This window comes from Dreissena polymorpha, chromosome 10, assembly GCF_020536995.1.
Source record: "Dreissena polymorpha isolate Duluth1 chromosome 10, UMN_Dpol_1.0, whole genome shotgun sequence".
NCBI lineage: Eukaryota > Metazoa > Mollusca > Bivalvia > Myida > Dreissenidae > Dreissena > Dreissena polymorpha.
In genome coordinates, this window is record NC_068364.1 from 83,987,615 (window position 1) to 84,009,049 (window position 21,435).

Here is a 21,435-nt window from a genome sequence, read left to right on the forward strand (position 1 = left end):
ATGGCGGTGATGGTTATTATGATATTGGTGGGGATTTCGGTTAATGATAGTTTTAGTGATGGTGAAGATGAAAGTGTAGATGAAAGTAATGCTAACAGTGAAGTGATAGTAAAGCTGATAGTGGTGTGATAGTAATGTTGACACTGGTGTGATTAAAATGCTTTCAGTGGAGTAAAAGTTATTCGAATAGTAGTAGGGATAGTAATTATGATAGTAATGTCGATACTGGTGTGATAGTAAGGCTTTCACTTGTGTAATAGTTATACGGATAGTGTTGGGAATAATAATGTTGATAGTGTTTGGTGTAGCAATGCTGATGGTGGTATGATAGTAATGTTGATAGTGGAGTGCTAGTAATGTTGATCGTGGTGTGATAGTAATGTTGGTAGTGGTTTGATAGTACTGTCGATACTGGTGTTACAGCAATTTTGATATTGGTGTAAAAGAAATGCTGATAGTGGTGAAATAGTAATGCTGATAGTGGTGGTGATAATGATTCTTTCAATGGTGTAATAGTTATACGGATAACGGTGGGGACAGAAATGCTGCAAGTGGTGTGATAGTAATGTTGATCGTGGTGTAAAAGTAATGCTGATAGTGGTGTGATAGTGATGCTGATATTGGTGTTGATGGTAATGCTTCCAGTGGTGTAATAGTTAAACGGATAATGGTGGGGATAATTATGCTGATAATGGTTGTGTAAGTAAAGTAGATACAGGTAAGATAAGTTATGGTGATAGTTATGGCGAAAGTAATGCTAATAGTGGTGTTGATAGTAATGTTGATAGTGGTGTGACAGTAATTCCGATAGTGATTTGCACGTTATGCTGACAGTGGTGTGATAGCTATTCTGATATAATTGGTAATAGTAATGCTGATAGCGGTATGATAGTAAGGCTGATATAGTTTGTAATAGTAATGCTGATAGTGGAGTGATAGTAATACTGATATAGTTGGTTATAGTAATGCTGATAGTGGAGTTAGAGTAAGGCTGATATAGTTGGTAAAATAATAATGATAGTGGAATGATAGTACGGCTGATATAAATGGTAATATTAATGCTGATAGTGGATTGATATTTATGCTGATATATTTGGTAAAATAATGCTGATTGTTAAGCGATAGTAAGGCTGATATAGTTGATAATAGTAATGCTGATATTGGTGTGATAGTAAGGTTGATATACTTGGCTATAGTAATGCTGATATTGGTGTGATAGTAAGGCTGATATAGTTTCTAATATAGTAATGCTGATAGTGGAGCGAGAGTAATGCTATCAGATAGCGATGTGAAAGTAATCCAGATAGTGGTTGTGATGGTAATGCTGATAGTCGTTAAAATAGTAATGCTGTGAGTGGTGGTGATGAGGATGACGATTTAGGCGTGTATTGTATTGCTGATTGTAGTTTTGACGAAAATGGTGATGGCACTTGTGAAAATGATGACGATGAAAGTCGTCAAAGTATATATTTTTAAGTGCTGGTGACTGACATTATGATATTGTTGGTAAACGTTTCGATGATAGTAGTGATTGCAATTATGATGGTGTTATAATATTTCTGATGATAATGGTTGTGATAAGGATGATAATACAAATGATAAATTATTGATGAAAATATTTGTGTCTGTTATTATGATAATGGTGATGGTGATGATGGTATGATGATGAAAGTGGTGGGTGTGTTTATGTAATAAATCATGTTTTCACCGAGTATTAAAACTATATTCTTATGAATTAGTGTTTTTATTTTTAGAAAAACAATTACTTTTCAGTCTCAATACCTATTATTTTGTTTTTCACTTGATCGTATTTGGATGTAAGTAAAAAAACTTGATTTTTTTTAACTGTGTAATGTGTGGCTATTACGTCACATACCTATGAAGTACCGCAACATACTGCGTTAATCTTATTTTGCATATCAACTATGCGTCAATCAACAGGTGACCGCGTCGAAGTGCTAATTTTTTTCATAAAATGCAAGGGCTGCTTTGGCGATCTCAAAACACGCGTCTGTCATGTTTTCTGCCAATCTCCAAACAGAGCTGCCGTTCCTTTTTCTTATATACAATGTCTGCCATCACAAGAAAATCCTACCAGAGTCTTGCTCTCACAAACAATGTCTGCCATCAGAAGAAAATCCTACTAGATTTGGAAGGAGTTTATTTTAGTTTTTATTATAAAAAGTAGTATCATTTTATTTCATATTTTGAAATAATGAATAAGTAAAGGTTCATAACAAAAATTAGAAACCTAGATATAAGAAAACGGAAAAATAACAACGGTACAATTATTGTACCACGTGGCGAGGCTATACTCACGCGGTTGATTCGACCTCCGCGAAGAGATCGGACTTGAACCAGCTGAATCAAATAACCGCCTTTATAATCAACCACGTGATGATAGCCTTAAAACGTGGTACAATAGTTTTATTGTTGTTTTATTATTATTATTTTTTTCATTTAGGTCATTGTATTTCTTATGAACCTAACTTATAAACTTTTTCTTCAAAATATAAAAGAAAATGATACTGCTTTTCATAATATTGAACTAAAACAACAACAACAAAAATTCCACTAAATCTGGTTAGATTTTCTTGTGATGGCAAAGATTGTATGTGAGAGCATTGAACGACAACTCTGCGTGGCAATAAGGTTGATTATGAAGGCAGTGATTGGATCTGGCTCTGCTGACTCCAGTCAAATCTCTGTGCGGAGGTTGATCTAGTGACATGGGTTGGCGCGGTTAATGTCATCGCACCGTACATTTTGTGTTTTTACAGAGTGTTAAAAAATATATTCTAATAAATGAGTGCTTTTTCTAATAATTATTTTCTCCTTATAGATATTTAAGCTTTATGTAAAATATTTATTTAATACTACATTTAAATATATGTATATATGAATGTAATTGAATAAAATACATTGGGTCCAATCAGACGAGGTGGCCGAGTGGTTAAGGCGATGCACTGCTAATGGATTGGGGTCTCTCGCGTGAGTTCGAATCTCATCCTCGTCGAGTTATTCTTTTATTAAAACTACATTTACATATTTTTACATATAAATATGAATGTCTGAAATAAATTGGATCCAATTTAATGGATTCTGTTTCATCAGGCTATAATATTCATTCTTCGCCTTTTTTTGCTTATGACTCATTTTCGTTATAGCTGTCGATCGATATCTATTGGATGAAATGCATCATAACAATGAAAAAACACAAACTATTTGGGAACGTTATGAACGAAACTCAATTTGTGAAAAGTTTAAGTAAATACTTATTTTACTCCGGATATTATTCCGCAATTTTTCTTTGCCTAAATAATGAATTTATTGTGAACAGTTGTCTAACCATACGTTTTGCAATGATTTCTCTTTATATAAAATTTTGCTCATATGCTTCATGTATACCTCTAAATTATATTATAAACAGTTATTGCATTATAAGAATGTTTAAAATGTGTAATGTTAACACGACATATACGTAAACAAGAACTGCATTTACTCTGTCATGAGCCAACATATCTCAGTTTGGTATCGGTTTACATAATCTAATATGAATACATAAACACATACTTTTTGTTAATTAGTACTGTAAACTTCAAATGTACGAAGGTTATATTGTGTGCTTTAAGAAATAAAGAAGTTTTGTACAATTTTTTTTTAAAGGTGTAGTGTGAATTGATATGCAGAACTTCACTGCAAATAAGTACGTATTATCCTGAAAGAAAGCTAATACCAGCGTGTAACTACTAAATATATCATTTAATACCGATTGATTCGGTAAGTTTATGCGTTTGTATAGTAAACAGGATATTTTCTATATCTGAAGCCCATTTATGAATATGAAGGAGAGACATTACATAAAATCAATGTATTATATTTATTAGTACAATCGATTACATTTTGGCAATCAATTTATAGTGACTAAGTATATTACAAAACTTTAACGTATTTGTTGCAAAACTAAAGCATCGTGTCTCCGTGTCGTGTGAACAATTGTTCATTGAATAGCTATAATCGCCTAAAAGGGAACGTTTATTTGATCATCAATACGATAAGTGAAATCAAATAGTAGAAACAAGCGTAAAACAACTCAAAATGTGTTTCTCGTTTGGTAGCAATTCTTCGGAACCTTTAGTAATGTGTGTTATTTATCAATACAAGAAAGCATCTTCTTGTAAAGCCGCTTAAACAAATCGAAGCATATTTTTTTGCAGATGGAGAATGATTTTATGAAGTATGACTTAAATTGAGATTCTCTTCTGGAGCAAGGCGCACATTTTTCGATGCCAAGCAGAGCTAGTATAGAACTTATGGAATGGAGTGTAGTGAACGATTGCGTTTAACAACCACTTGTTGAAAAAACCCATGTCTTCCATAAAATGCCAATGCCGTATTGAATGAATATATTCGTTTAATATGCAATTAATGTATTCTTTTCGAATACGTTATAAAGAAGAGATGTCACGCCACAAGTCGGCTCTGTTTGTTTGTTAAGTACTCACTTCTACGGTGTATTACTTAATTAACTACTTAAGTGAGTCAGTAAATGCTTTTGAAGCACAGTGGATGTTTTTTTTAAACAACATAATACACAAGGACAGTAAATCATTTTACGAAAACCATGCACAAATGAAACAATCAATATTAACAACTGTTTCCTAGATGCAATCAGAGTATTTAAATGAACATGTACAAGTTAATACTTTATATGAAAAAGAATACTCGTGATCATGGTGATCCTTATATTTTTTATTGAAAATAATTATTTTGATTGCTATACGTTGATGCCTACATCCGTTTAAACCTAAACATCTTTCGATTACACATTGGAGATTAAGAAAAAGTAAGTCTGTTTGTGTTTATACCGGAACGCCAATAAATTGATCTTGCAAAAGCGATTATTGTCAGCAGTATGCATTGCAAAATGTATTCAGTTTAAAACGTGTCACAAAATACGCCAGTTTCAAGTTCTTGATTACATCGATCTTCGACCGAATACAACATGAAACATATCTATGCTATTAGAGCAGATTTTGACGCATACAATATAAATCTGATTTAATTACAATAATACATCAACAATTTAAGGTTAGATTGGCATGTAAGCTTCGAACACACTATATTTTTGGATAAGATCTCCATCAAAACATGTAATTTAGACATTTAAGTAATAGTCCTTTCGTGCAATTATAACATCCGCTGAAACTAACACCGCTTATGGTTAAACCTGGGAGGTTAATGTTTACATTTTGATGTGCAAAGGCGGAGATGCAGTTTTATTCATGCCAGTGTGGCAGTATGTGGTTTAATTCTAATGGCGGTCTGATCATTGACGGTAATAACAAAACTCTAAAACGAATATAAGACTTAACTTTGTTCATTTATAAACAATGCAGTTCACACAAAAAACAATATCAAATTTGTGTTTTCTTACGAAAAATTATAACACAAATTCTCGCTGTAGTATGTGCAAAGTGAAAAAGAGTCCCAAAATACGCCCGTTGAGTAGTCTGTGTTGCTGTGACCTATAAAGTGTGTATTAGTTGGTTCTACAAAAGATGGCTCTGACATGAATACAACAAATATACATTAATACGATGCACTAAATATCAATAGCTTTTAATTTAATGTCAATAAGTTATGTTGAATTTTAAGTTAGGTCTGTTGATAAGTTGCATACTTAATGAATGTAATCTGCAGAACGTCGTGTTAACTGACCGTTCATTTCATATTATATCTCTCAAATGTCATTTCCAGTCAAGGGCAGATAACTTAGTACTATCATTGAATGAATGTCCGATTTCACCAATCTTGTTTAAACAAAGATTTATACAGAATATTTAACCTTTTCTAAAAGGGTCTGTGATGATCGTGATGTGGAATAAATGGACATTTGCTCTGATGTTCTTTCTGTCTTGCATTACTAGTTTTATATGCATTTACATGAAGTCTTGAAGACTCTGGGCCAACAATCATCTGGTAAAGACATTGGTTTTCGCGACATGTTTCTTGCCACAACTTGTCTGGTGTCGGGTAAATCTTCCCACTCGTCGTTCTATGTCGCAGTGTGGTATTCTGTTGTCTCAGGACTCTCGTACGATCTCGAAAACCCTTCTTCTTCACGTCCAATAGAATTTAGCTTCATGTTGGCATTCTAGGGCATAACACGACTTTAATGTGCATTTGGCGGGGATGGTAGAGGAGGCCAACGGCAACTGCTCATAAAATCTTTCAGAATTGACTACACTCGATTATTCTGGATGTTAAGCCTTCAATCTGCGATTGATACATAAATAAATACATAAATTTATATATTTATATGTATATATTGGCTGAACGCATCTAACTGTTCCCGTCAATGTTGAAGGGAACTCGAGAAAATGTCGTCCTTAAACGACCAGTTCGTCCACTAAACGGCGATTTTTTAATCGTTATCACGTTTTTTAGTTATTTCCCTTTTTTATTTTGTTGAAATATGTACCGATCATCCGATTCATGCTGATAAAATCGATTTAATTTTATCGTTTTTTTTTACATAATCGACCGTTTTTCCGCGTAACTCTTTAAACATAACACTATCCCATTACTCGACTAAATAATGTTTAGTGTTCGAAAACCAAATGAACTGAACATAAATGCTAAAAAGCTGATCTCGCGTGTGACTTTTGTTGTTCACTTTTATCTAAGTGTCATCCGTTGAGAAAGTATCCGCACTTCCGGCGTGAACAATGCGGTGTTGAGTATGGCATGACGATATGATTGGAAGCGAATGCGAATGATGGAAACAATAATAAGTCTTATAATATGATATTTGTCAGTATTGAGTTACAATTCCGATAAAAAGAGGCAATTATTCATGTAAAACTATCCATCTAATATTTGATATTTTATACAAGATATTGTAATTTAATACGTACAATATATGTCAATAGATTTAATTCGGAACTCGTGCGCTGTGGGTTTTTCCGATTTCTGAGCGATTTCTAGTAATGACCAGTAACGTCGATATCCAATTTGCTTCCCATTAAGTAGTGGATAATAAGTATTTAAACGTCAGTAGGGTTTCGTTTAGGAAATGTCAAAATTAAAGTATTTTGTTGTTATTTCTATAACTATTAATATTAAGAAGTACACATAACAAATCCACCACTGATATACATGCATGTTTAATACAGGATTATAGTCTGAATACACCGTTAAGATGTACAACCGCCTAAACGACTGGGTCCAGTAGCTAACATCCTTAAAAGACATGAAAAACAGACTTAATAGCTGTATGGTTATGAAGGAACCTATACAAACGGCTTGACATATGCAATATTTTTTCTAAAAAACATTATTCATGTTCTTGTTTTTTTCTGCATGCTTTACAGATAAAGCAAATAAACGTAATGTATGGTGAAGCTGGGTAGTGATGTGCCTTCTAATCTTAAGGTCTTAGTATTTAGCGAATAATTTATTTTCTTTACTGTTCAGATTAGATTAAAGCAAAGCATCACAATAGAGCTATATCATTAGACTTATAAATATCCAACTGATATTGAACGATATATTAGTTTTAGTACTACGAATGGACTGAGGATAGAAAGGTTTTTTTTGTACTTGTCTGTGTGATTTTATCTATATTTGAATAGTATAATATATACAGGATGGAGTCAATGTCTTGGTAGATACTTCCTTTAAAACTGTATGCCCAGGCCTACGCACAGTATACTACTATGCAATGATATAGTTAAGTGACTGAAGCTCTGTACATGCTACATCATATCGTGTTATATAGTATTCTTACAAATTAAACACGATCGAGAAAAGTTCATCTAAAGACAAATTATTGGATCATGTTTTTTTTTTATCAAATATAACGAACGTTTGAGCAGAAAAGGTGGTGTTTACTATTCAGCGATTAGATAAATTATTGATTCACTTTCTTTTAAAATATGTTAGTCAGCTTTTGTTTGTACTTACCGCGCGTGCTCAAATATCGGATAAACCCAGACTGGAGAGTTCCGAATAACAACTATTTGGCACACAAGTTGTCGCTTACAAAAATATAAATGTGTGGTCATTTCTAATTGATTGTAATTTATATCAATAGGTTGTCTGTTTAATAACTTATAAAGTTGGTACGATAACGACCCTTTTCTATTACAGATAATTTTTGAAAACATCCCCTGATATCAAGCCACATAGGCATTTTATTCTTACCATGGAGCATGTCACAAATGTGTCGTTATCAGACCGTCGTTTCTGTACGAAAGCAGTGATATCCATGCGGTCACCAACTCTGCTCTGTCCTTAATATAGCCAATAAGATATTTTGCCTCAGGTTAGTGAGCATTGTGAGTTGTGAGTATGCTTGTTTATCTGCATTCCTACAAAAACATTCACTTCGTTGCGGTTAAACAATGTTGCTTTGATTCCATCCACATCCACCTGAAGGCTCGTAACGACCGATAGTCAATTTGTGATACGTTTAAGTTAAAACTTAGGGGAGTGTTCTTCGGACAAAGCGCAATTTTACTTTACCTGAATAGAACTTTCATTTTGAGCAGCAGTTTAGGCGTTCGTTTTGTAACGCTTTCTCATTATATAGAATTTTGATCGGTCATAATATGAGATAAGATTAATAATTATAATAATATAAGAATGTGTACAATCATAAACGTAACCACGACAGACACGTTTAAAAGAAATTCATGCGCTCTGTCATAAACCCACATATCTCGTTTTGGTATCGTTTTACATCTTCTTTTATTCATTAAGACTTATAATAGGCTAATTTATTTGTCAATTACTGTTAACTTTAAATGTAAACAAATCATAGTTTGTGCTTAAATAGATAAAGAAGGTCTGTACAGAATACATGTTGTATACCTATAGTCTAAATTCTGTATTACACTGCAGATAAAAACGTATTATTGCTAATCTGAATGAAAGCTCATAAGATTTTACTTTGTTTGGAAGTGTAACTATTGAATATAGTTTAATAACGATCAATTTGGTACGATTGTGCGTTTGTAAAGAAAACATGCTTTTTCTATATCTATAGCCAATTTATGAATATCAGCGAGGTAAATAAGATAAAATCAATGCATTATATTTATAAGTCCAATACATAAAATGATTTCTTTTGGTCCACCGGGTGCATCAATTGTGGATTATTGCCATGTTCCATATGAGTCACTAAATAAAAGTTTTAGGCAGTTTAAAGTACTTAAAGTGCCTGATGTTATGGATAAAGCATTTCTATTTGGGCAACTTGTCAATAAAGCACTATCAGACCATTCTCTTTTAATATGGAATATATTGTTTGATGTTTATTGAAACTATGATGATATTGAAAAGAAAAAATCCATTTCAATGAAGAACACACATTTTGATACAAAAAAATGTTAATGCAACTGTTTTTTCTGATATTGATGTACGAAATAAGATTGTACATACACTCAATTAATCAGCTGGAGGGCTCAGTTATGTTTTAAGATACTATTAATAAAGCTTACGTTCAGTTTGTCAATCATGTTCACGGGGATATGTATGAAAAGTTAAAGCATAAGGTTTTTACTGTGTCTTTCTCTGGTACCACAAGAAAGAAATTTAGGCCAAAAGAGCCTTGGTGGTCTGATCACTTAGCAATGTTAAGGACAAATATGTGTAAGGCAGAACACAATGATTAAAATTTAAACCAAATGAAAAACCACATTATGAACATATATATGCTCAGAATAGAAAACATTTTGATAGTTGTGTTATACGGGCTAAGAGGCATTTTGTCTATCAGGCCCAGCTTGACTTGGAATCTACAGTAAATGCTTCGTCATGTTCATTTTGGAAATCTCTTGGCAAAATAGGGATAGGAAGTCAACGATTGAAGAAAATTCCATTTGAGGTGAAATTGGCCGACGGCTCCGTTTGTAATGACTCCAACGTTGTTCTTGAAAAATGGGGATCTGACTTCAGAATGCTTCTGAACCCAGAGGACACAACCGATAGTAGTAATAGATATAATGTTGATTGTTCAAATTATGTTGGAAATATAGATAAAGACTCTGTTTTTGATACAATGATAGATATTGAAGAAGTTCTAAAATGTATTTTAGCTACAAAATCTGGAAAAGATCCTGGTTATGACCAAATACCTAGTGATTTGTAAACGATTGATGGAGCTCTATTAATGTTACATAGTTTATAAAATAGATGCGTTATTACTGGTAAAGTGCCTAGTGCTTGGTCAAAAAGAATGATATCGCCTTTATACCAAAGTCTTCAACAGCAGATCCGAGAGATCCTATGTCTTAATGTGGAATATCACTCGCCCCTCCTATGTATAATATATATTGTAGTGTATTAAATAATCGTATCTCACAACGGTGTTCAATAGAAAATGCTATTAATGATAAACACAATGATTTTATTAAGGGAAAGAGCACTATTGATCATGTCCATGCTTTTTAATTGAAACCAGAATATTGAAAAAGTTGTCTAAACGTTCACAGCCTTTATTGGCTGTTTTGGGTGAAATGAGCTGGACACCACCAATAGTTTAACAATTGGGATCTGTTTGTAGACAGCATTTCATAAATGTGAATATGGATGAATCTTGAATTAACAACAAAATGTATGATTGGACAAAATCAACATATGTTCGAAATGGGTACACCAGATTAAAGATGTGTGTAAACGATCTTCAATGTATGATATTGTAGATACACCATTAGGTAATATTAAAATGTTATAAATGTTATAGAGTTATTATAAAAGGAAACAGTTAAATGGACACATTTAGTTAATAGAAAATCTGGACAAAGGGGTACAGGACTTAATAAATAAAGGAGTTATACAATATTTTAAAGTAGATTTTGGTACTGAAACATATATTAGCGGTAAAATATCATTCAATTATTGAAGTGCTTTAACAAAATTTAGCTGTGGTGTGGCGCCGCTTAGGATAGAGACCGATCGGTATGAACACATAGAGCTATGTAATAGAACTTGTTTCCATTGTACAGATAAGATCGAGGATGAAATACATGTACTCTTTCATTGTCCCTTGTATGTTGATGCAAGGAAAATTGTAATGAATAATTTGTAAATCCTGATAATCATGCCATGTCAGCTTGTTCTACAGAGAATGTTATGTATTTATCAACCAAAACCTGCTATTGTATTATTCATAAAAGGAAAAAAATGCATCTACTCAAAATAGGTTTAACACTCTTATGAGACCTACTTTTGAGTATTTTGTCCTTTTATTATTATATCCACAGTTGTAACATGCTAGGTAGTGCAAAATAACTCCTTTAAATGGTGTGCACCCAGTCTTAGGAGAACAAATCTTGTATAAAGTCACACGGCTTGTTATGTGAAAACTGGGTAGGGCTGCTTATTCCTTCGGAAAAAGTATGTGCTGGATTTATGTTCTGCTAAATATGGCTATATCAGTCTGGAGTCACCGTTCATGGGTGTTTTTTTTCTTAGTTATTTTTTAACTGATATGGTTTTAAAATGTAAGCAATGCCACTATAATCTTATTTAACAGGGTCTGTTAGTTTGTATCTAAGCGTAGGTAGCCATGCTAATAAGTTCATTTCCGTCCTGTTCAGATGTAATAATCGATTTCTTAAACCATTTCATAATATGCGCGTTAAGGCCACTTTTCGCAGTGTTAGTATTTTACTTTATTATATCTTATGGCAGTTTTTAATTATGGATAAGCAATGGTAACCTAATAGTCCGGCAGAAAATGACATATACCCGACATGTTAAAGTAAATGTTAATGTGTTTTTGTTAAGATATATGCTACTGATGAAGAATGCTAATGAAGCCAGGCTGGAATCTTTGGAGTTTTGAGGAATCCAAGATTGCGTCCAAGATGTCCGCCGTTTTCAGCATTTTAAATTATATGGCGATATGATCATGAATTAATCCATTATTTTGGATCTCTTTAGCCTAAAATAGAATGATGTTTTGATTGTAAATGTTTTTAAAGTGAGTCATTTGAAATAAAATTTAAGATAATACGCATAATGGCTGCCACTATGGTCGCTTATGTAGACAATTGCAGTTAAATTCCATTGCAATATATTGAATCGAAATGTCATGCTTTACAAACTGAAATAAATGCTTTTCTGAATGATATTTTGTAAAGACCATTCAATAGTATCTACATAAAGCCCGTAATTGTATTATTTAACCTAAACAAGAAGAGATTACTGACAAGGAAACTAGGACATCATACTTAACATACAAACGTACTGCATAACACAGTAAGTGCGGACATTATGTACACGTATTCGTTATGCAAAAATGATTTACAGCTGTTTGATTTACATCGGGTAAGCATGGACTACGCAAATGAATTATTGTTTTTTAATAATGTTTCAAAAACATTAAATTGCAGTATACCAACGTAACTTCCATTTGACGAGTGAAACGTGTTTAAAGATTACTTGTGGGGTCAGTGAAAACGCTTATGGAAACTAATTGGTTAGAAGAGCTGCATAAGTCAACATTTACTCGAATCCTCAAACTCCTGAAGGGGAGAAATGTACACAGAATGTACGGGCATTACGAATAGTGACATAGGAATTGTTGCGCAAGGTATTCACTAAGAATAATTTTCAGACATTTGATGATCTAGAAACGTATCCTAAAAGCATATCATGTACCAGTCGTACGTCTAAATTGTTGGTTGATTGTTTGATTAAGGCATGATTTCTTATAATGTTGTATGTTCGAGCACTTGGCATCAGCTTCGTTCATTCTACCATACCTATTGCTGCTGCACACCCAAACTACTCGAGATTCAACCTCTGTTATCTAAGGTCAATGAAAACATGCATGAAAGCGCAAAATACAAGTTAATAAAGGATGAGCATTTCATGAGATATTTTCCGGTGAACTGGAATGCCAAATGGATCGACATGTTAAAAGAAATAACTTGTATACGATATAGCCATGACAAGAATGGAATTTTAGGTTCATCACTTCATCCTTAAAATCTCAAGGTTTTGAGTTTATAATGAAAAAAAATCCACAAAAATGAAGAAGATCTGAGAGAAATGAGCAGAGCCAATTTAGTGGACACTGATGAACAACACAGCAGAGATACGAAGGCGAGGATTTGTACAGATGCTTAGGATAAAGCAAGTATTCTGAGAAAGTTGTATTGTTCCGTTAGATCCAAGCAAGCATCCGACCTGTCTAGCGAACATTGTGACTGGAAAATAGCACCAACGTCTGATTATGTTGACCAAGCAAAAGGTATTGGTTAAACCCAAATGATAAAATTTGAAAACAAATGACCGCATAATTTTTATGGTCAATACCGAAAACAGTTGAAACCCAGGTTGTGTCTTAAAAGCACATAATGTGTGCAGAAACCAACGTGTTTGACATCAATCTTATTAATTTAAGCTTAAAACTAATTCTAGGGAAATTGATATACCTAACCATGTATTGGCGCAAGTCCAGTACCTACTGCTATGTTAACTGAAACAGAGGAACTCAGAATAGGAGAAACAAAATAGGTGCTGAAGAATCATTTACATGAAGAATTGTGTGAGCGGCGCATTTAAAGCCAGATCACATGTTCATTAATAGATGAATCTGTGTGTCATTCATTGGCTCTTAAACGGAAAGATACATGACTATATTGAGTCTTATATAAGATAAAGTCTCAATAAATGCGATATATACGTAATGTTTGGCCGATACATAGGGTTCAGCGCCAAATGTGTGGCGAGGTCAGGAAGACAATCCAATGTCACAAGGGTGTCAATCTAACGGGTGACAGGTCTGTACCACCACCGAAAAATATACTAGGTATCACTGAGAAAAACAACAACTGATTTGATGCAATAAAGTGGCTAGAAAGTTTGGTATCGGTAGGGAAAATTTATTCAGATGCTGAACGTCGGCAATTCCATCAGACTGTTAGGCGATATATGACAGCTTGTATGTACAAACATGTGAATGAGTATTTGACTCAGACTGCTATGGAAATACTGATACAGAGGAAACGTGTATTACAAGACAGAAGCTTTGGGCAACCAGGGTAGGAAAGTCGGGTAAGGCTATGTCATCGCTAGCAAGCTTGCCGACAACCACGGAAGCATTCTATGCAAATGTGAAACGTGTTCACATACAGGCGTGTTTATGGAAACACGCATAAGATGCAGCCATCCCCCTTCCAGATCTGAATCCATGCGATAAACACCCTTTTATCCATTTCAGTAGCATAAATTTTTGCTTTAGCTCGACTCAATGTGCTTAAAATTATAAAATGTAGCCAATGGCCGATGAAGCGATGATGATGGCCGATGAAGCGATAGCCGATGTTCGACACATGGGTGCTCATGTAAAAAACGCGACTATCATGTTTGCGTTTGTCAAGATTCAGGTTAACAAAATACAATTTAACAATGTTCTGACAAAACATGCCCATGAGATAGCTTACTTTGTCCATGTGGATGGAAAGATGGATACTAATGGTATATTGAGTTATGTAAGTGTTGTTTCGAAAGACAAACATGGAAACTTAAATAATATTTACATTAGAACAACACTCTATGCTAGACAAAAACTCCAAACATACGCTAAACAAGTATACATACTACGTTATAACATGATGCTTGAAAAATGTGACATTATCATGACCTTGGTGAACAAATGTGGAATTATACGTTTGATGGTGTTTTCATTGATATATAATGTGCTTATTGACATTTAAGACAACGCAGTATTTTCAAAACACAAATCATACCTTTTACGAAGTTGCTGTTACTGTACACACGGATAATATAACTTGTATCCAATTGTCAGGATTAGGTCGATATTTTGTTGTTATTATATACTCTGTATATGAGTTATTGGAATTCATTGAATCGAACACTCATTAAACACTTAATTGCTACTAATTTGTCTTATTGTTTTATATTCATAATTCTTATATGACAATTTGGGTATGGTCATGGTTATAAGTGCAATTTTTGAGCAGCCAAATCGACACTGGCATCCATTTTGGACGACATATTTATATTGTGTTTATATAACACATGTTTGCATTTCTTTATTCATATTTAACATGTTTAAATACATCAAAATGACAGTATAATACATTAAATAGTGCATTTATATTTGTTTTAATAAATCAGACCGAACATTGCCGCAACCTTGGAAGCCATCTTGAATGTCTCGTAACCCCCTAAGATACCAGCCCGGCATCATTTTGATTCTTCATCAGTAGCATGTCCCCTAAAAATCATTTTAACATTTTCTATACACCCCAATTTCGGGTTAAGTGAAAAATGGCCACTTTTATGCCGGACTATATCTTTTGATTTAAATATGTATACAGAGAACAAGTATGTGAAAACGATGCAATATTTAACCCCTCATTTTCTCTTAATATAATTCTTACAGAGAATGGCCAATTTCTTGTTTTATGTATGTTTTAATGCTCTCTAATTATTACGTACATGAAATGGATGAGACTTAAATACAAATAAAAGAAAACAAAACAAACACACTTATTTATGTATAACGACTAAGTTTACAACGAAATCGACACGTTAAACCGTATTTGTTGCATAACTAAGCATAGTCTTTGTGCCGTCTGCATTGACTTGTGAGAATCGCCTAGAAGGGAACGTTAATCATCAACACGCGATGTGCAATCAAAATGTATAATACGGCTTAGAACAACGACAAATGTGTTTTTCTTTTGGTACAATTTTGGTACAAATTCTTCTGTACCTTTAGAAGTGTGTGTTACTTATCCACCCAACCTCACATCATTTGAAACATAATGCATACCCGCCTGTAAAATGAGAAGTGTACGATTTGCAAATTGAGGTTTATAACATAAAAGTATGACTAAACGGAATATTTTCTGCGCAGCTAGGCGCACGATTCTTTATTTCAAGATGAACTGTTTAAGAACTTATGTCTTGACCTGTCGTAAAAGATTATGTTTTATTACCGCTTGTTGAAAAAAATGTCGTAGTTAAAAGTTCAATGCGATTTTAAATAATATATAAGTTTAATATGCAGTTAATTTATTATTATCATATTAGTTTGGATAAGTAAGTTATATATCATTGTAAGGTAGAGGTATTCTGTCATGAGTCGGCTCAGTTTTGTTTGAAAAGTTCTTACGGTTAGTGATTAATTATTTAATTAACTACTTAAGTTTGCTAGTAACTGCTTTTGAAGAACAGTTGGTGCGCGATTTCTTTATAAATAACATAAAACACAAAGCAAGTAACTGTTCATAATTATGGAGAGTGATATCATTTTATGAATGTCATGCACGAATGTATCAATGAACATTCGAAATATTATTATATTATGGTCTGAGTTATATTGATCTCCAACCGATGTATAAATTTGTTATACGTATTATTGCTCAAGTATGAATACAACATTAAAATATTCATCTTACTTAATCAAAACAATAGCAATTCAATATCAGGTAAGTTTGCATGTTAGCTACTATTGCACTTATTTCGGTAAACTACCTCCATTAAAACTCAGGTTATTAAATGATTTAAGCAACACTTACTTTGCCTCTTATACAAATAGCATAACATTCAATGGCCAGCTTAGTCTAAATGTAAAACAACAACACAACCGATTTTCCTCCATCCAAAGTCCAGTTATAATCATCCATATGCGCTTCTGTTTGTATTTATGACGACACAAAAATGACCTGACAAGCACCACATGTCAGCGTGAGCTATGCCTATACGTAAGGTATCTACATACGCCCCTTACCATTTGACACCTCCTTCCGAACCTAAGTAATTGAGTTGAAGCAGTAGTTCTATTTTAGTATTCAAACTTGGTGGAGTTTGAGCCACGATCAATTCATCAAGTTTAATGATGCTCTGATGTAAAACTATCGGAGTAAGGGGAGCAACTTTTTAATTAACCCACTTTTTAAGTGGCTAATGCGATCTGGCTGGTTAATGAAAACGGCCGAGATAAACTTTATTGTCAAGTTTCATTATTATAATAATGCGATTTTAATTGTTAACATAATTGAGCTGACATCAATCTCCCGGACACCGTCCATTCGCCCGTCATTTAAAGTTGCACCCATAGTACGCTCCCTTTTAAGGGGCTCATTAAAAGACGTGCTTTTGTAGAAACTTTTAGAGACTTAATGAATGTAATATTTCAAGCTTCTAAAAACGAACCGTGCCATTTCATATAATATCTCTCCCATGCACTTCTTATTTTTATCAAACTGTGTTGAAATACTGAATTTCCTCATTATCCCCACGCTTTAAAAACGTGGGGATATTGAATTGATCTCAGCTTTTCTGTTCTTCCGTTCGGCCACTACCTCCTCCTACATATTAGCACTAGAACCCTAAAACCTACACACATGGTAGCTATGAGCATATGTGCGACGGCGACAGCGACATAATTTTGATCTGACCCCTGGGTCAAAAGTTTTGGATAAATACATGCTTTTTAGAATTGGGTAAAATGGGTAAAAAAATCATTTTACTAACAAAATGCGACGCGCATGATAATAACTTCCGACCCAGGTGTCAGATCAAAACTCCAAGTAGTGCACCGTCGCATATATGCTCATAGCGACTATGTGTGTAAGTTTCAAGGTTCTAGTGCTAATAGTGTAGGATGAGATTGTGGAGAACCACGGCCACCCAAAACTTTAAAATGGTGTTTTTTAAACTCATTTTATTAACAACATGCGACGCACATGATAATAACTTTTTACCCAGGGGTCAGATCAAAATTCAAAATAGTGAACCGTCGCACATATGCTCATAGCTACCATGTGTGTACGTTTCAAGGTTCTAGTGCTACTAGTGTAGGAGGAGATAGTGGACAACCACGCCCACCAAAATATGTTTTTTAACATAACTTCTTCATTTATTCACCAATTGACTTCAAATTAATACTGAACATCTCTTATGACAACACGGTTTACCTTGACCATCCATGTCCACATTTCCCACCTCAGGGCCATTGATAAAGGTAAAGGCAGCTTGATTCCCGTTCTCTTTCAAATTTATCGAGAGGTCCATGGGTACTTCTTCCCCGTACCCACAAATTTTTGTTCGTACCCAATATTTTTCGTACCCAAATAGTTTTCTTGCCCATATTTTTTTTCGTGCCCATTTTTTTTATATCCAATTTTTTTCGTACTCAATTTTGTTATCGTACCCAAATTTGTTTTCGTAAACAAAAATTTTGTTCGTACCTAAGTATTTTTTGTAACCATGTTTTTTTCGAACCCAAATTTTAAGTATCAAAATTTTTTCGTACTAAAATTTTTTTCGTACCAGAATTTGTTTTCGTACCCAAACTTTTCCGTACCAACATTTTTTTTTTCGAACCCCAATTTTTTTTTCGTACCAAATTTTTTTTTGTGCCCAAATGTTTTCGTACCCAAGTTTTGTTTCGAACCAAAATTTTTTGTTGGCATAATTAATTCGTACCCACAATTGTTTTACCCAAATTTTGTGTTCGTACACAAATTTTGTTTTAACATAACTTCTTCATTTATTCACAAATTTACTTCAAATTAATACTGAACATCTCTTAAGACAACACGGTCTATCTCGACCACCCATGTCCACATTACACACCCCGGGACCCCACCATCATAGGCCTCGCCCACCCAAAATTGCCTTTTAATATAACATCTAAGCGGCGTGGGGATACGCGTTGGCCTCTGCCGCGCCACTTCTAGTTTACGCTGCAATCAATTTTACAAATGATAAAAACTTATTAAATAGCAACCATTCTGTATGCATTTGTTTTTTTAGAAAAAGGGATTCAACTTACAGAAAATTGATTACGCTTGTGTTAATCACGGAAACGGCACATGTGTTGTCCTGAAATAAATAGTATACTGTTCTGTTCTGTTATGTTCTGTTCTATATTTTAACTAGTGCAAAACACAAGCGTAATTAATTTAATAATCATTAAATAATGGCAAACAACTCTTTCGTCATTTTATATAAGCATGGCAAGCTATTATCTCCCTTGATACGTTAAATTATCTGTGGTAATTTTTGGACTTCATTTTTGCACAATATTAAGATAATACTAATTTAAGCTCCATAAGTTGATTTCTCTTGGCAAAGATAAATTAAATATTAAATATTTGAAATATACAATTATGCAGTCAAAACTAGTTTTTATACATGTTTTCAACAAAAATCTTTACATATTATAATACAATGTTTGCATACAAAACCAAATTGATCATGCAAGTTCCCTCGTTCGCTATTACTTAATTGCCGCCGACCAGATAATAGTGAGACTGTTGCCACAATTTCCTTACTCAAAGATCAGCGGCAGAATTTTACGTAAAAATAATATTTTGTAAAGGAATACAATGTTATTACATTAAAATCAAAACAAAACAATAAAAAAAATATTTAGAGCTGAAAAACGATGATTTTGATGATTGGTAATTTCCGTAATGTGTTCGGCAATTTACGCCGCTATTTTCCCCCGATGACGTAGTCGAACACCACTGCGCATGACCCAGAACGACCTCCATTGTTATTTACAGTAACGCAAATTTCGCGAAAACGTCACTGTATACAGGACTGTACTCATCATTTACTTAACATTTTTTAATTTTCTATCTGCGTTTAGTTGATTACGATTCGTATTGTTATGTGCCATTGCGGATCTACAGATAATACGATGGTGCAGTGTGCAGCATTTGTATGCAATGCTCGCCTTGAAAATTGGAAGAAAGGATTCTTCTGCTTCCCAACGGGCGCCAGTATCGGGCGCAAATGGATTTTAGCCGTGAGTTTACGACGGATAATCGACGGGACGCTGTTGACTTTACGCCCAGCAAATATTCAAAGCTTTGCATAAAACATTTGAAATAACACGTCTTATTTTATAACAAATTGTCTAATAAAACTTCCATTAATAATGTGTTGCCGACATGTGTCATTTACCAATTATTCCGTATGTAGTGTAAATGTATCTTGATTGTATAATATTATATTAATTTTTCATAAATGAAGTCGTCATTGTGCAATAGTAGTTATCAATTATACTGATTCTAGTTGCCAATTGCTATAAAGGCAAATCAAAAAACACAGGTGGGCCGGTCACTTCATACCTAAGTCAACTCGCACGTGTTTTTGGTCAACTCGCATTTGTTAAATTCAACTCCCCCCCCTCCCCCCCAAAAAAAAAATAAATAAATAAACTAAGGATATAAAATGATCAATAGTTTATAAGTATCAATCATAGATATAATGTCTTGTTTAATTATCTGAATATACGGTTGTCGCAATTAACGTCTCTTTTATACCTGTGGTCGGTGTTTTTCAAGGGTTTTATGTCTGTGTGTAAGAGGTGTGAAATGTTTTGTATAAAACGAACAATAATTAAATTGGCCAAACATTAATCAATATAAGTTAATTGGTATGATAATTAATCAGTTGTACTTTAATGTTTGTCACATCACGGATAATGGTGTAAAAGGTGTTGTGTACCGAGTGGATCAGAAGAAAAACATGTTTTAATGCTAGTATGACTACAAAGTTATATTTATCAAACAAGTTTTTGTTGCAATTTTTATAAAAGTAGACAATACATGGATGTTAACTGTCATCTTATGACATCATTATAATGAGTGCAAACATAAATAAGCATATTTTATTTATTAAGTTAATTCAATTCGGAGGTTTTTGACAAAATAAGTAGGTCACTAAAGTGCCTATACTGATGCAAATAACAATACCAACAAGGCATGGACATTGCACCAAGTTAGCAGAATTTAGTGTATTACCATCTTACAGCTTCCATAAATAAAGCTGGTGTCATAAAATAGTCGGTCCTCTTTCTGAAGTCATGTTATCAGTGATCTACTGTTATCAATTTCATCTGCACAAACAGTAAAAAAACCAGCAGATTATATGTCTGCAATACTCATTTAAACAGAATATACAACATACTGCACCAGCAGGATAGTATTGACAACTAGATTTGAAATAAAATGCAAAATAAATAAATTTTGACAGGGTATTTGTTCTTTATGATATAAGTTCACCTCGCTCGTGGAGAGTTTAGAACAATATAATTTCGTCATATTTATAGAAATCACGGCTTTTTTACGGCAAATTATAAACCTAGATATAACAAATAACTAAAAATGAGATAATTTTCACTTTGAAGTAAATGGCGACAACAACGAGATCAATTAAGCATAAATACAAATCGTGTGCAGGGTTAACATCGGGTTTCAAAAAAATGGCCCTGTCCGGATAATAGCAAAAGAAATTAAACAAATATTCTAAACAATTCTAGTTTAAATGACGCGACATTTACGTAAGATTCGTCCATTTTAAATCAACATTATTTGTTTTGACTACATTGTTAAAGTGTTACATTTGAACGGTCAATTTGGACTTGCA

General features: G+C 33.6%; 1 non-coding gene across 1 annotated transcript; it reads left to right on the forward strand.

Moving 5' to 3' along the window:
* The first annotated feature begins 2,935 nt into the window (after positions 1–2,935).
* On the forward strand, positions 2,936–3,016 carry Trnas-gcu (transfer RNA serine (anticodon GCU)). The gene has a single exon. It is a non-coding gene; the product is annotated as a tRNA-Ser (tRNA).
* The last annotated feature ends 18,419 nt before the right edge of the window (positions 3,017–21,435 follow it).